Source organism: Crocuta crocuta, unplaced genomic scaffold (genome assembly GCF_008692635.1).
Source record: "Crocuta crocuta isolate KB4526 unplaced genomic scaffold, BGI_CrCroc_1.0 scaffold96, whole genome shotgun sequence".
Lineage (NCBI taxonomy): Eukaryota > Metazoa > Chordata > Mammalia > Carnivora > Hyaenidae > Crocuta > Crocuta crocuta.
Genome location: NW_027531522.1, coordinates 1,413,698 through 1,429,029, shown reverse-complemented (window position 1 = coordinate 1,429,029; position 15,332 = coordinate 1,413,698). Strand labels below are relative to the sequence as shown.

The 15,332-nt window shown below is 36.3% G+C and overlaps 1 protein-coding gene and 1 pseudogene across 1 annotated transcript in view; both read left to right on the top strand.

Annotated features, from left to right (window-relative positions):
• Window positions 1–15,332, top strand: part of GPR158 (G protein-coupled receptor 158) — a 404,671-nt gene that overhangs the window by 275,127 nt on the left and 114,212 nt on the right. The window lies entirely within an intron of this gene.
• LOC144238662 (U2 spliceosomal RNA) lies at window positions 6,571–6,702 on the top strand (annotated as a pseudogene).

Below are 15,332 nucleotides of genomic sequence, written 5' to 3'. Positions count from 1 at the left end.
ACACACCAACAGTTCATGCTGAAAATTTCCAAATGGTTACATAGAAAAATAAACAAAATGAATGCATGTGTGGTATTACTGGCATAGATAATCCTAGTAGACTCTTCCTATCACACAAGTAACCTGTCTGTAACCAGAAGGTGAGTACTAATTTTACTAATTCAATTCAACCAACTTGTATTCAGCAGTTTTTATGTGTCAAGTACCGTGCTAATCGGAGAATATTTTGTGAGTAAGAGAAACATGATTTCTTCTCTCAGGAAGCTTATAATTTACAGAATAAAATTAGTAAGTATATGCAATTATAACTGAAAAATAAACTGAGGTGCTGGCTGTGGAGGCAGGATGCTGTGAAGACACTTAGAAGAGACGACTAATCAGGTCTAGGGAAATATCACTTGACTGAGATCTGAAAAATGAGTGGATGTTAGAGAAGGAAAGGTACGGCTTCCGTGGCACCATGTTCCTTTTGGTTTTCCTCTTACCTTACTAACAACTCCATTTCAGCCTTCTTTATTGATTCTTAATCTTCCTTTCTACCTCTTGATACCTGAGTGCCTCAGACATCAGTCCTTATAGAGCTTTTCACAGTCTACCTTGGTGATCTCATCTAGCCTCAGAGTATTTAAAAATACTATTTATATACAACGAGTCTCACTGTATCTCCAGCTTAAACCTTTCTCCTGGGCTCCAAACTTATATTCAACTGCTTACTCTGCAGTCCATTTGAGGGTCTACCAGAATTCCCTATCATGCTCTGAACTGAGATACTTGATCTCTCTCACCCCCAAATTCAGTCTCCCTATCTCTATTGATGACAACTCTCTCCTTTTCATCACTCAGGCTAAAACTTGGGAGTCATTCTTGACAACTTTCTTTTTTGCACATCCATCAGAAGTCCTTCAAAACATAGCAAGAACCCGGCCACTCCCCCATCTTAGTCACTGCTATCATCCTGGTGTCTAAACCACTATTGGTTTCATCTAGATTTGTGTCATAGTCTTTCCCTGGACTCTGCGATTCCCCATTTTACTTATAGTAGAAGCCAAAATCCTTAGAATGGGCTACAAGGCCTAACATTGCCTGCTCCATTACCCTATTTTCTTATCCTCTGCCTTCACTCAGTGTTTATAAGTGTTCTTAATCTATTCAGGCTTTCTGCTTCTTGAATTACATTTCTTCTTAAGATAGAATTGATTTGGATATAATTATTTTAATTTTTCTATAATATCATCTCTATTACTGAAGTTATCTAATTTACTAGCATGGAGTTATGCACAGTAATTAATCAAAACAATATAGCACAAAGAATCTTTATCATGCCTGAGACTATAAATGGCAATTTGTACATTGTAACATTTTGTCTTCCCTGTAGAACTACCAGAAAGATGTTTAACCAGTTCTAGAATCACGCAGTTAGGAAGTAAAAGACTGAAATGACTTCACCAATCTGAATAAAAATTGTCTGCATATCTGCTGTTGCAGTCACCATCATCTTTTTCCTAAACCTCTGCCATTTTAAAATGCATTTTCTATCCGGTAGCCAGAAGAATATTTCAGAATATAAAATCTAATTTGTCACTACTTTGATAGCTAGCTTCCCAGTGTTCTTACAGATCCAACCCCTTGCTATGGTTTATGATGTATAGCGTGGTACTTGGCCACCTCCTCAGGCTCATCCAATACGACTTTTCTTCTCACTTTCTGCACCTAGCTACTCTGACCTTCTCTCAGTTTATAAATGATACATAATCTCTCTCCTGGTAGGTATAATAATAGCTCCCCCAAAATGGCCACTCTCCTAATCCCTAAAACCTGTAAATATGTTACTTTATGTGGAAAATGGGAATTTGCAGGTGTGATTAAATAAAGGACTTTGAAATAAGGATATTATCCTGGATTATCCAGATGGGCCCAAGGGTCCTAAATGAAAATAAAGAGCAGAAGAGAGAGAACCAAGATGGTATCATGAAAAAAGATTGGACTGGCTATTGCTGGCTTTGAAGATGATGAAAGCAGCCACAAGCCAAGGGATGCAGATGGTCTCTAGAAGCTGTAAAAGGCAAGGAAACTGATCCTTCCCTAGAGCCTCTTGAAAGAACACCTTGATTTTATCTCTGTAAGATCCATTTTGGGCTTCTGGCTTCCAGAACTGTAAGATAATAAATCTGTATTGTTTTGGGAGGTGGTGTTTTTTTTTAGGTTTATTTATTTTTGAGAGAGTGAGCAGGGGAGGGACACAGAGATAAGGAGACAGAGGATCAGAAGGAGGCTCCCCTGCTGAGAGAGGAGACCCCAATGTGTGATGTGGGGCTCAAACTCACAAATTGCAAGATCATGACCTGAGCCAAAGTTGGATGCTTAACCAACTGAGCCACCCAGGTGCCCCAAATCTGTAATGTTTTAAGCCACTATGTTTGTGGTAATGCTACAACAACAATAAGAAACTAATATGCCTCTTGTCATAGGATGTTTTCATATGCTTTTCCTTCAATTTTCAAGAGTCCTCTCTTCCTTCCCCCACCTCCATCTTACCACCTCTTCTGCCCAATTAACAGCTAGTCATTCTGCAGATTTCTACCTCTCACTTTTTTTAGGAAAGCTTTCCTTGATCCCCCAATCAGAGTCAAATTCCTTACAATAATATCTCGTGTAATCCCACTGTGTTTATTGACAACCCCCATCTCAGGTTGTAAGTGAACATTCAAAAGTGCAATTATTTGATGAAAATCATTTTCCTGCACAAACTCTAGTTCTTTGAGAACAAGGAGATGCTACATTTATTTTGCTTACAGCCCAGTACCTGTCATCGTATCTGAAGCACAGTAAATTTGCAGTGAATGAATGAACGAGATTGTACTTGGATGAATTTAGAACTGTGCCCTAAACTAGTGCTTATTGTCCTATTGGAGTAGCTTCCAAAGAGAATCTGCTTAATTGTGGAGGACTAAGAATGATGGTCCTTATTCATATTACTTTATTTAGTGCTAATAGTAAAAAAAAACTCTTTGGGGACACCTGGGTGGCTCAGTCCCTTAAGCGTCCAATTCTTCATTTCTGCTGAGGTCATGATCTCAGGGTCATAAGATTGTGCCCCACATTGGTCTCTGTGCTCAGGAGCCTGCTTAAGACTCTCTCTCCTTTTCTCTCTGCCCCTCTTCCCACTCATTCACACATGTGTGCATGCTCTCTCTCTTTTAAAAAAAAAAAAAACACTCTTTAATGTTATTTTGAGACACAATTTGGTTTTATTTTTATTTATAAGGTTCATATTTATTCAAATGAAGTGGTTGTATTAATGAGCATAGGCCTGAAATCTATAAAGGAATTTTAAAGCCTCTTAAATGAATGAAGTACTTTATAAAACAAAGACATTTGAAAGAATAGTAAATTTTAGGCTAATAAATGTTCAAAGGAGTTATTAAAGATCCTTTCATTTGCTGTGATACAATTTTGAAAGACATCTGATGGACCTATACCTATTGATGATTATCAGATACAGAGAAAAAGAAGGGAGAAAAATGAACATTTGTAAGGACTATGGGGGTGCTTGGGTGGCTCAGTTGGTTGAGCATCAGACTTCAGCTCAGGTCATGATCTCACGGTTCCTGAATTCAAGCCCCACATTGGGCTCTCTTCTCTCAGCATGGAGCCATCTTGGATCCTCCATCCCTCTTTCTCTCTGATCCTCCCCTGCTTGTGCACATGGTCTCTCTCTCAAAAATAACTAAACATTTTTAAAAAAGGAATATAACTACAGTGCTTCTGCTTGATAATTTTAATACTCCTGGGAGGGAAAAAATAACAGAAAAGAAGACTTACCAAACAAATTCTGCCCAACAGAAACATTATAATACCTCATTGTATTGACTTCATGCCTAATTAGCTATCTATTTCATCTTCTATAACATATATTTTTCTGTAACTGCTTGAAATATTAATGTATAGTTCCCAAGTTTATACTGTGACTTTGGTTTAAATAAGTTAGTGTTCACGCTCTGAAGACAGAACAGGTCAGGTTACTAAATGAAAGTTTGATGGAACATAGGATATAGGGAAAGAAAAGAGATTAAAATATAGTATTGAATGAGTCTAGAAAGGAAAGCAATTTTGCTTTAGGTGAAAGAATGGGAGATGATGTATCAGAAATAGACAGTAAAGTTTTATTTATTTATTTTTTTTGGCTACATGGGGTGCATGAGTGCACGTGCATAAATCATTCTTGACAAGAGAAGTAACCTGCTTATTGGACCAGGGCTTATTGACTTCCCTGAGTTTTACGGAAATGAAGTTTATAATTTCTGGCTAGACTGTTTGATTCAGTAAATCTAATATAGCCCAAAGGTCTAATCATTTGATGATATAAATGTGACGTATACTCTTCCTATTTGTTAAATATCTTACCCACTTTCTCTTTTCCAGATGTGGTCTATACCAGAATTGAAAGTTTTGAAAGGGGTTATAATTTGTTGTTGTTCTTTTTTTTTAATGTGCTTGAATAAAGGAGAATTGTTTTCAGCGATGGGTAACTCCATGGAAGGAGACTTTGGGTATTCACTGCTCTGCGAGTTGTTATGCAATGAGCCTTTTCTTCTTTTTATGCTGCATATTGTTGTTCAGATTTGCAAGAATTAAGGTTATTTTTGCCTTTTCTAAGCAATCTTAGACTACAGACGATTTCATAACAATGCTTATATTGGAAAGTCCAAATTAGAGATTATCATCATTGTGCAGATGAGGACAAACCAAAATCTGACTAAATTTAGCCTTGTTATAATAGGATAGCAGAGAGCAAAAGCATTTAAAACATTTTCTTACAGATTCTCAAAAGAGACTCATGATTTGAAGTCCATACATTTGTGAACAAATGATTAGTCTTCATAATCACCTAAAAACTTTAATACAATGTGTAGAGGAAAGAAAAAAACTTTTAAAAATCAACTGAAGTATAGTTAACCTGTTAAATTACATGAAAAAGACATTTTACTGATTAGTAAAACATACTTAGTGATATGGAGTCTAGAAGTTCATTTTTGACTTGACTAAACCACCAGTTTCAGCTAATAAGGTGAATTTTTTCTCGTGACCTTGATTAGCTATTTGGTCGGCTGATGTGCCTTTCTATAAAGAACACCCATACTTGTATAAATAAATACTAATTTTCACATTGTTTCCCTACCCCACCCCACGCCCTGTAATAAAGAACTGCAAAATATTAGAAAAGGAAGAAACATCAGATACAACTTAGTCTTTATTCAAACTCTATTTTGCAAATGAAAGGAGAGGCTCAGAGAAACTGTAACGTATCCAACTTTTCCTCAGCTAAGTAGTGAGAGAGCCCAGAATAGAATCTAGTCTCTTGACTCCTTTCACTCTGTGACGCTACTTGTGATAGAGGGTATGACTGTGTGGTTGAGATCACATTAGACTGAGTAATCAAGGATGCCCAAGTTCTAAGCCCTGATCAGTCACCTTTCCATATTAGGTCTCCAAGGAAATAAAATGCAAGAAGATAAAACAGGGAACCAATTTATAATAGCTTCCATTCTGGCTATAAGAGCTCATGTAAAACTCTTGTGAGCTTGGATGAACCATGTTATTGAACCATATGCAGTTTCCGATACGGAGCCATTTGACTTACAAAAATGGCTGCTTTATATTTTAACCTAGTAAATAACCCTATAGACCATGCCAGGTTGGTTTCAGTGGCATAGAACCTAAGTCAGTTCAAAGATTGCTTTTTAAAATGATCACCCCAAAGTCAAAAACTAAAACTCAGATTTTGTTTTCCTTCTAGTATAAAGCACACACGTTTGGAAGCAGAGGGAAAGCAAGACCGAACCGTTCTGAGCATAAAGCTTCAGGGGAGGGAAATAAAGGAGAGAGAGTTGAAAGCAGGGAGAGGGAGTGAGAATGTGATCGTGAGAATAGAGCTAAAGTGGCTGAACATATTGTTGTTATTATTACGGTTATTTCCATTATTATTTATTTTAAAGCTCAAATTAACTGAAATATGGCCAGGGAGAGCCCCTTGAAGCTGGCTCCTGCATTCTTTCCATATTACCCCATTATTCTGAGTACTTCTCTTCATTATAGTGCAACAGAAAGTACTTTCCCTACCCCAGCCCTGTATCAGCCTTTTCTCCAAGGAGCCCTGGTTCTTTTTAGGGAGAAATGGTAGCAATTCAGTACTGAGACAGATTCAGTTCCATTGTGACAAACATAGGGCACCAAGTTCCCCATTTTACAGCTAGGCCAGTGTTTCTCAAACCTCAGTTATCTAGAGGCTTTTGTAAGGAGATTTCTCCTCAGTTCAAAGATTCCATCCTTAAAACAGTTTTTTAAGCTTATCTAGACTGCATATTACTTGGTGTCATTTAGATCCATTTGGATGGATACCAGAGCAAAAGAGAAAAAGTAAATTGGAAGGTAAGTTAAATGTTCATGAGCATAGCAGTACTGTCAAGAAAACAGTAGTGTGGGGATAGTTGTTTCATGCCAAGGTAGCTCAAAGAGTATGGGAATAGAAGATACTTTTTTTTTTCAGTTTATTTATTTATTTTGAAAGAGAGAGCATCTCGGCCTTTTGGCTAAGATCAAGTGTAGTATCTGTTCTTATCAGTTTATTTTGAGAGAGAGAGAGAGAGAGAGCACAGACCTGTGCTGAAATCAAGAGTCTGACGCTTAACCGACTGAGCTACCCAGGCGTCCCAGGGAATAGAAGACTCTTAATCTCCAAACTGCTAGTAAATTTCAGGGATATTGGTTAAACATGTTGAGATCAAAAGAATTTGACACTAAGACCCTTTGTTCTCTTTTTTGGTTTATTTGTTTTTAGAGAGGGGAAGAGAGACAGAGAGCTGGGGAGGGGCGAAGAAGGAGAGAACGAATCCCAAACAGGCTCTGCACTGTCAGCACAGAGCCCAATACAGGGCTTGAACTCACAAACCTGTGGAATCACAGCCTGAGCAGAGATCAAGAGTCCTAAGCTTAACCGACTGAGTCACCCAGGTGCCCATTTCGTTCCCTTTTATAGGATAGGTTAGAGGAATCAAAGATATGGTCATAAATGTCTTGGAATTCTGTGCAGGTCCATTTTTCCACTTGTTCCTGTACTCTTTCCAGAACCTACCAGAGAGAAGATGGAGTTTGTGCTTAGTTTGCAAACAATGGTAGTTTGCAAATGACCGCTGTGGTCATTTACTTAAAAAAGTACGGAGGCTATCCAGTGTGCGTATTTCAGGGTGTCTTGTTAAGGGTCTTGGATCAGTGGTATGTCGGTAATTAACTAATAATCTTCCTTTAGCTGAAAGAGTTTTAATAAACTGAAAGCCTTAAATCATTGAGAATTGGACACCTGGCTTTGGTTTGTCAGTAAAAAAGCAACAGTGTTTAAAGTTTTTCCAAAATAAATACCAATTAGACTGTATGCCTCTTAAAAATCCTCGGTTGTTTTTGGGAAATAGACTACTATTGTTTGCAGACTAAGCACAATGAAAAAGCCACAACCAAACACAACCAAAGTTCATTATCATTCAGAAATAATCACTATATGCATTTGATCATTTGAGACATCTGTGTATGCACATTTATAAATTGAAATAGAAAATGGATGAGTGGGGAAAATCAGGATACACATCTATGATGTTTTTAATAGAAACTTAATCATAATCTTTACTGTTTTAACAAAAAAAAACTGAAGCAAAACTAAAGATATTACTGATTTTTATATAAATGAATCTTCACAGCAAGCATTATTAGTTCTAATAAAGCTTTCTAAAGTTAAAAAGGACTATAACATGTTTTAAAAGTTGGGTTAATTCTTTTTCACTTAGCTATGTTTCAACTTTAAGCAGTATCACTTGACCTCAGCGGGGACAGTAAGAAATCAAGCTTAAATACGGTTCCTTTTGCCCTTCTACTTTTTGATTTTTGTTAGTTAATACTTTTTTAATTGTTCAGCATTTATAGCACACATATAAGGTGCCTCCAATTTTGAAACTATTATTCACATAGTTGTTTGATCTTAGGTTTGTTAAATAGCTTTAGTATTTTCCACTAATCTTTGTAACCTGGCTTTTCATTACTAGTCCTTTATTTTGATTTGTCCCTTGCTTTTCATTAATAGGTTTTTCATGAAGGAAAAGTTCCAGAGTTCTTGAAATTTTATATGCTTGAGAATCTCTACCCAATGTCCTTATACATGAAAAGTAACTTCCTTGAGTATAAAAATTTCAAGACACATTTTGTATCGCTCAGAACTTTACATCCATTATCTGAATATTTACAGCTCTTGAAATAGCCTGATTTCTCCCTCCTGTGGATGACTTGATATTTCTGCCTACATGCCAGTAAGTCATTCTTCAGTGTTGCAATTAAATAAACTAGAAATTACCTTGAAACTTATCATTCTGTTATTTTTTTTCTTGGATCATGGTGTTTCTTTTCAATATATAGATGTAAGACCTCTTCTATTCCTGGAATTTAAAAATAGATACATTTAATTTTTTGTTCCTTATACAGGAATAGGAATTATGCATACATTGGATTTTCTTTTCCTTCTGTATTTATAATGTTTCTAGTCATCTATATATGTTTGCTCTTTTCTATTTTGCCCTGTGTGGTGTTTTATATACATATATATTTTTAACATCTATTTAATTCTGAGAGAGAGACAGAGCATGAGTAGGGGAGGGGCAGGGAGAGACAGAGACAGAATCTGAAACAGGCTCCAGGCTTCAAGCTGTCAGCCCAGAGCCTGACACGGCTCAAACCCACGAACCCTGAGATTATGACCTGAGGGAATTTCAACGCTTAATTGAATGAGCCACCCTTAGGTGCCCCTGCTTTGTGTGTTTGCATCAAGCCTTTGTTCCATAAGCTTTTTGGTATTTTCAGGTGTGTTTATTCTGCTTGAGTAGATTCTAATATTCCTTTAACCTCTCTACTGTTTTTATTTCTTTTTTCTTTTCCACTTTCTCACTTCTTCTCCAGCTTTCTTGAAGCAATTTTATCACTTTTTCTCTGTTTTTCTTATCTCTTCTTTGACTGTAATATCTTTTTCTTTAACATTCTTTATCGGAAGGAACATGTTTTTTGTAATTTCTCTGACGCTGTGGGAATTATTTTTTTGAACTTGTGCCAATTTTCTTGTGTAACATCACTTTTGTTGTCCATTCTTCATGTCTGTTTCCTCCACTATTTAAACAAAGAGTCTGTGCTGGTTCCTTTCTGATATGTGTGTGTGTGTGTGTGTGTGTGTATGCATGTGATAATTTCTTTTTTATTGTGGCAAAATATAAGTAAATAAAAACTTACCATTTTATTCATTTTTAATGTACAATTAAGTGGCATTAAGTACGTCCACAGTGTTTACAATCGTTACCACTGTCTAGTTCCAGAACTTTTCATCATCCCAAGTTAAAACTCTGTCCATTCTATAATAACTTTGCATTCCTCCTTTACCCTTAGTTGTTGATAACCTACTTTCTGTCTTGAGTTTGCCTCTTCCAGATACTTCATACGAGTGAAATCATATGGTATTTGTCCCTTTATGCCTGGCTTATTTCACTTAACATAATATTTTCAGGGTTCATCCATGTTGTAGCACAAGTCAGAATTCCATTCCTTTTTATAGCTGAATAATATTCCATTGTATGTATAATACCACATCTTCTTTACCATTTATCTATTGATAGACATTGGGTTGTTGCCGCCTTTTGACGATTGTAAATAATGCTGCTATGAACATTGGCGTATAAGCATCCAAGTCCCATCTTGCAGTTTTTGGGTATATATCTAGGAGTGAAATTGCCAGATCATATGGTAATTTAACTCTTAAGAAACTGCCAAACAATTTTCTGAAGCAGCTGCAGCAGTTTACATTCCTACCAGCAATGCATGGGGACCAGTTTCTCCACATCTTTACCAACACTTGTTATTTTCTATTTCTTTTCAATAGCCATACTAATGGGTATGAAATGGTATCTCATTGTGGTTTTGACTTGCTACTTTTCATATTTGAAGAAAGCAGTTTTTATAGGTCACTATTTTATGAAGAATTAAATGGAAAGCAATAGAAAGAATAGATTGAAGCAGGCTACTTCTTTATTTTGAGATCACATGAAGCCACAAATTTAGGTGATATTATGATCCGAGGCTTCACCTTCCTCTTTTACCACACTTTTTAAGCTCTAGCTATCTTCCTTGGCTAGTGTGCTACTTAGATACATCCACAAAGATGACATGTCTCCAAATCTCTTTCTCCAATCTGGGAAGACACTTTGTTTCTATAGGAAAATTCACCCGTTCCCTTTTGGCCCTCCTATGCCAAGTATTTATTCTCCAATGAATAGATCTGTTATAATCACACTTTTTAATTGTAAGCCTTTCAAGAGTAGGACCATGTCTGCTGCATCTACTTCCATTATAGCACATTAAAAATTGTTGAGTTTCAACATAGTTTTAACTAAAGCAACCTACACACATGCATATACACCTATGTAATCATATAGCTGTGTATCTGTTTTTATCTCTGAGTTCCCTATGGAGAGGTAAAAAGAAATCCAGACCAATAATAGAGACTTTAATTCTAGCCTACAAAGTCTTATATGACCTGGCCCCACTTTATCCTTTGACCTCATACTCCCCTCCTCTCTTCCTCTCTTACTCTGTTGCAACAATACTGGTTTTGACGTTCTTCCTTTAGTAGGTCTGAAATGCACCTACCCTCACAGCCTTGACATTGACTGTTTCTTCTTCCTGGAGCCATCTTAACTGCTTAAGATAACTTAACCCACATGTCTCCATGGGTAACTCCCCATCTTTAAATCTGTGCTCAAATGTCAACTCTTCGGTGAAAGGAAGCTAAGGAACTCATTGTTCTTTAATAAACAGGGAGAGACTAACTCAAAAATTATAACATTAAAGTGAGAATAAGCCACCACAATAGCAGAGCATTTCTACTGGAACCAACAGGAGACAGATTCAGTGATGATGTGAAGGTAGAAATGTCACAGTTTGGTAGTAGACTAATCACATAATAAATGATCCTGAAAACGCCTTAATAGCAACAAATAAGGAGATGCTGGCTCTCGCAATGGTAGAGAATTTGACAGTCAAATGGTTTGAGTCAAAAGATAAGAAATTGTACCTTTGCATCAATGACATAGCTAGTATGTTGTAGCTCTCTAGTAAAAATCTATCTACCTACCTATCTATCTATCTATCTATCTATCTATCTATCTATCTATCTATCTATCTATCAAGGGAGAGAGGGAGAAAGTAAAGTATCAGTTTATTTCTAACTCCCTTGCTAGAATTTGTGGGATAATGTCTTTGACCATGGGAAAAAACACAGCAGAAACACATTTTGTCTCTTTATCAATGGTTACTATGTCTCCTCTGATTGTAAAAATGTATCTTAAATTTTCCTGTGTGGCCCAAGACATATAAGTAATTAACTATTTCTGAAGTTTGGTAGTCTTATTTTCAATTAATAATAAGACCAACAAATGTATACTTTAGGTTTAGGTGTTAAATGTGAACATGTGATCTAAGACAACTTTAATAGTCTCTGGAAAACATTCTCATCTTAACAAACTACCAATACTGTGAGGTCTAAGTTTATCTTTGTAGCCTTATGCATGAATAATTTGGCATAAGAAGGTAAAAATACGCTTAAAGATGTATAACAGATAATTCAGAAAATAGTTACAAACAGAAAAATAGTTGCTAGAGTTGACATTAGCAATGTGTCTTAAAAAATAGTTTCCCCTTCAAAGCTATTAGAGGAAAAAGTTGTGGAAGACTTAGAAACATCATTTAAAACAGTAACGAGTATTTTTTTTTTTTTAATGACAAGAAGATGACGTTTTGACAAGGCAAATCATACCTTAAATGTCAGGGACTACACATTGTCACTAAAGAGTCACAATTCAGTAAAGTAGATTTATTACTTAAAATAGCAAAAAAGGAAAAAAAATCAAGACGTAATACTTACATAGAATCATATTCACAAAAACCCAACCTCAGAGCATTCTGAGGCTGGTGTAAGTATGATTGAAGAAATCATTTGGACTATAACTTAAATTAGAAAGGTCAGTGTGAACTTCTGGGATAAAAAACAGATTACTTTCCTAGAACATATCAGAAAAGTATGTTAATGTACATATTTATTTAATATGTTAACCTAAAATGTATTAATTGTTCATTGTTATAAGTAATTATATTAACATATTAATATAGATTATTTAAAGAAAATATAATTTATGATTAAATATGTATAAATCTCTTATGATTTGTCTCTCTAGGAGTATCCCAAAATGAAATTTATTTTGCATGCCATCTCTAGGCTTCAGCAGTAATATAAATATAATTAGCTGAAATATAGATATGTTCAGATGACATTTTAATCCAAAACTGACTTTAAATTTGACTTTGACTTTCTTCATTCTTTGCACTTAAATTTCTATATGAAAGTATCCACTTGTCATCACACTTACAGAAATGCTGGAAAAAATACTTGTTCTGATCTTGATCTTGTCCATTTCACATGTCAGGCATGCCAGTGGAGTCTGGCTGTGACCTAACACAGCCTGCATACAAGTGCTTTTGTTTATCGTGAGAAGGGGAGGGGAGGCTTTGCTGATCGTGTGGGTTTCTCTCAAAACAGTTGCACACTTTGCCTTCCAATGTAAGCACGGCATTTCATCAGATGCTCTAAAATAAAAGATGCTCTAAAAAAAGAAGAGGTCAAGTGTATTTGGTAAATGCTCCTACGTAAGGATTCACAGTGAACATCTCTTAATAAGGCTCTGAGATCTGCATTTAAAATGGAGCATTTCTCTATCTTTCTCAATTTTATTATATCCTTTTCCATATAATACCTATTAAAATATTTGTAATTAATAATATGAATCCTATAATGTATACCTTAAAGAATACATGCTAAAAATCTCAGAATGTTGTATGGTTCCATTTATATGGAATGACATTGTCTATGTGTATCTGTGTGTATCATATAAGCATATGAGGTAAACCCTAAGGAAGCAGGCAAATGACAAACACGAAATGCAGGATGATGGTTGCCTGAAAAGGAGGGGAGAGCATGGGCTCAAAGAGGAAGAGGGGCTTCCTTTATTGGAAGCTTGTAGTGAATAGTAATATTCTCTTTCTTAAGCAGAGTGGTGGATAAATGGGTATGGTCATCTATTGTATCTCTATATAAAATCACAAGACATGGATACTAGGTAGACTGACAGACAGACAGACAGAAAGATAGGCTGTGATGATTGGAGGTGCAGAAGATAAAGAGGGTCCAATAAAAGAGACTGGGAATGACCTAGCAAGGAAGTATGAGTAGGATCAATTGAATGTACACATTATGTTTATAGAAGGAGAGAGAAAAGAGATTAATTCCTTCAGATGCTGCAGACTAGTCTTCTAAAATAGGAACAAGAATTGGCTGCTGAATCTGGAATGTTGAGGTGGTCCTGACCGGACCTGTTTTGGAACAGTGGTGAGTGATAAATGGAGAAGATGAAATAAAGATAGCAAGTAAAACCCTCTTTCTACATGTTTTGCAGGAAAGAGAAGTAGAGAATTGGAGTACTGGAGGAAGTTGTAGGCCAAGATACTTTTTTTTTTAATGAGCTAATTGACATGTTTGCATGGCTATGGAATGATCCCGTAGAGATGGAAAATGATGGTGCAGGAGAGAAGTGAATATTGTCATAAAGGAAGCCATTAAATGGTCCTTAAATATGGCATCCAATAAGTGGAGCGGTTGAACTTAGAATACATCCAGTGCACTCATTGTTTTAGTGAAAAGGTAGGTATTAGGACTTCTCTTTATAAACACCAAAGGAAAGCCTAGGGTCAGGGCAAAAATTAGAACTTGGGTCCTCTCTGAGAGTGTGTAAATTTTGGCTATTTCTCTCATTTTCCTGTTGTTGAGGACTTCACACTAGATTCAGACGGTATCTTAGTGCAGTTGGTAGGGAGCCCTTATGAATAAACTGCAACTTTTCTAATAATTGATGGTGACTTTTCAGACTTTGGGATAACTATTCTACAGTCTACAGTAGATCATGTATCCCCTCCAAACAATTGTACCTTCAATGGCCAAATGACTGTCTCTGTTAGAATAGTGACTAAGATGATGGTTATTGTCCTTCAAGTCCTAGTCAGTCCAGATTCAGGCATGCTTGTGTCCGTGTGCCCTTCTGCCATTGTCACTGTACCAGTCATGCAGTGACTCGGGCTCCTTCTGCCATCATAAAGCAAATGAAAGATTTGATAACTACCTGCTGTAGACAGACAGTACAGATCTTCAGGACTAACACTGAATTGATCTGTGATATAAGCTCAGATAGAATTTTAATTAAAGAATATAAGCTACAAAAATGGATTAAACCCAGACTTTTTGGCAGCTGTCAGCAACATTGAGTAGTACTGGAATTATTTTCCCTTCACTCGGTCAACGTTTCACCATTTTATTTCACCGTCTTGTCCTACTCTATTTAAATAGAACGTTGAAAGTCAAAGTTGAATGCTGAATGTTGGCAAATTGTACAATTTTCAGGTAATGTTTAAATGGCATTATTTTCACTTTGAGAATCTTGGCTTCAAGGAAGTCTTCCTTCTCCCTTTCAGTGTTTTCTCAGTTCTTCCTTAGAAAAATATATTTTATTTCTGCCCTTTTGTATTTGAAAGAAATGAATCCATGATTCCGTCCTGAAAAAAGTCATATGGTGACATTCTAAAAACATTGAGAAATGAAGTCCTGGCTTCAGAGTCCTGGGCTTCAGGGAGGAAGAGCAAAAAGAGAAAGGGAGAGTGGTGGGTGGCTAGTTCTGTCAGTTGAATGTCCAATCATTGATTTCAACTCAGGTCATGATCCCAGGGTCATGGGGTCAAGCCCCACGTGGGCCTCCATGCTGAGCTTGGGACCTGCTTAAGATTCTCTCTCCCTTTGCCCCTCTCTGATTCTCACTCTGTCTCTCTCTCTCAAATTTAAAAAAAAAAAATTAAGACAAAGGGAGAAAAGGAGATTCTCTCTCTTATTAACACTATTAATGAATTTAGGGAAAAATACTACAGAACAACTAAGTGTTACAATTGTCATTTCTCTACCGCAGTATTATCGTATCATGCTTGGCTTTGTAGTTGAGTTCCTGTGTTTCTGTCTCCATTATGAACAACAAGAAAAGGATCTCCTTGATGATGAGAGCTGACATTTATTTCGTGATTCTCCATATCATATATCTGAAGTCCTTTGTATGTGTTATCTTACGTCTTATACATCTTTGCCTTCCCTACTGTGTAGCATA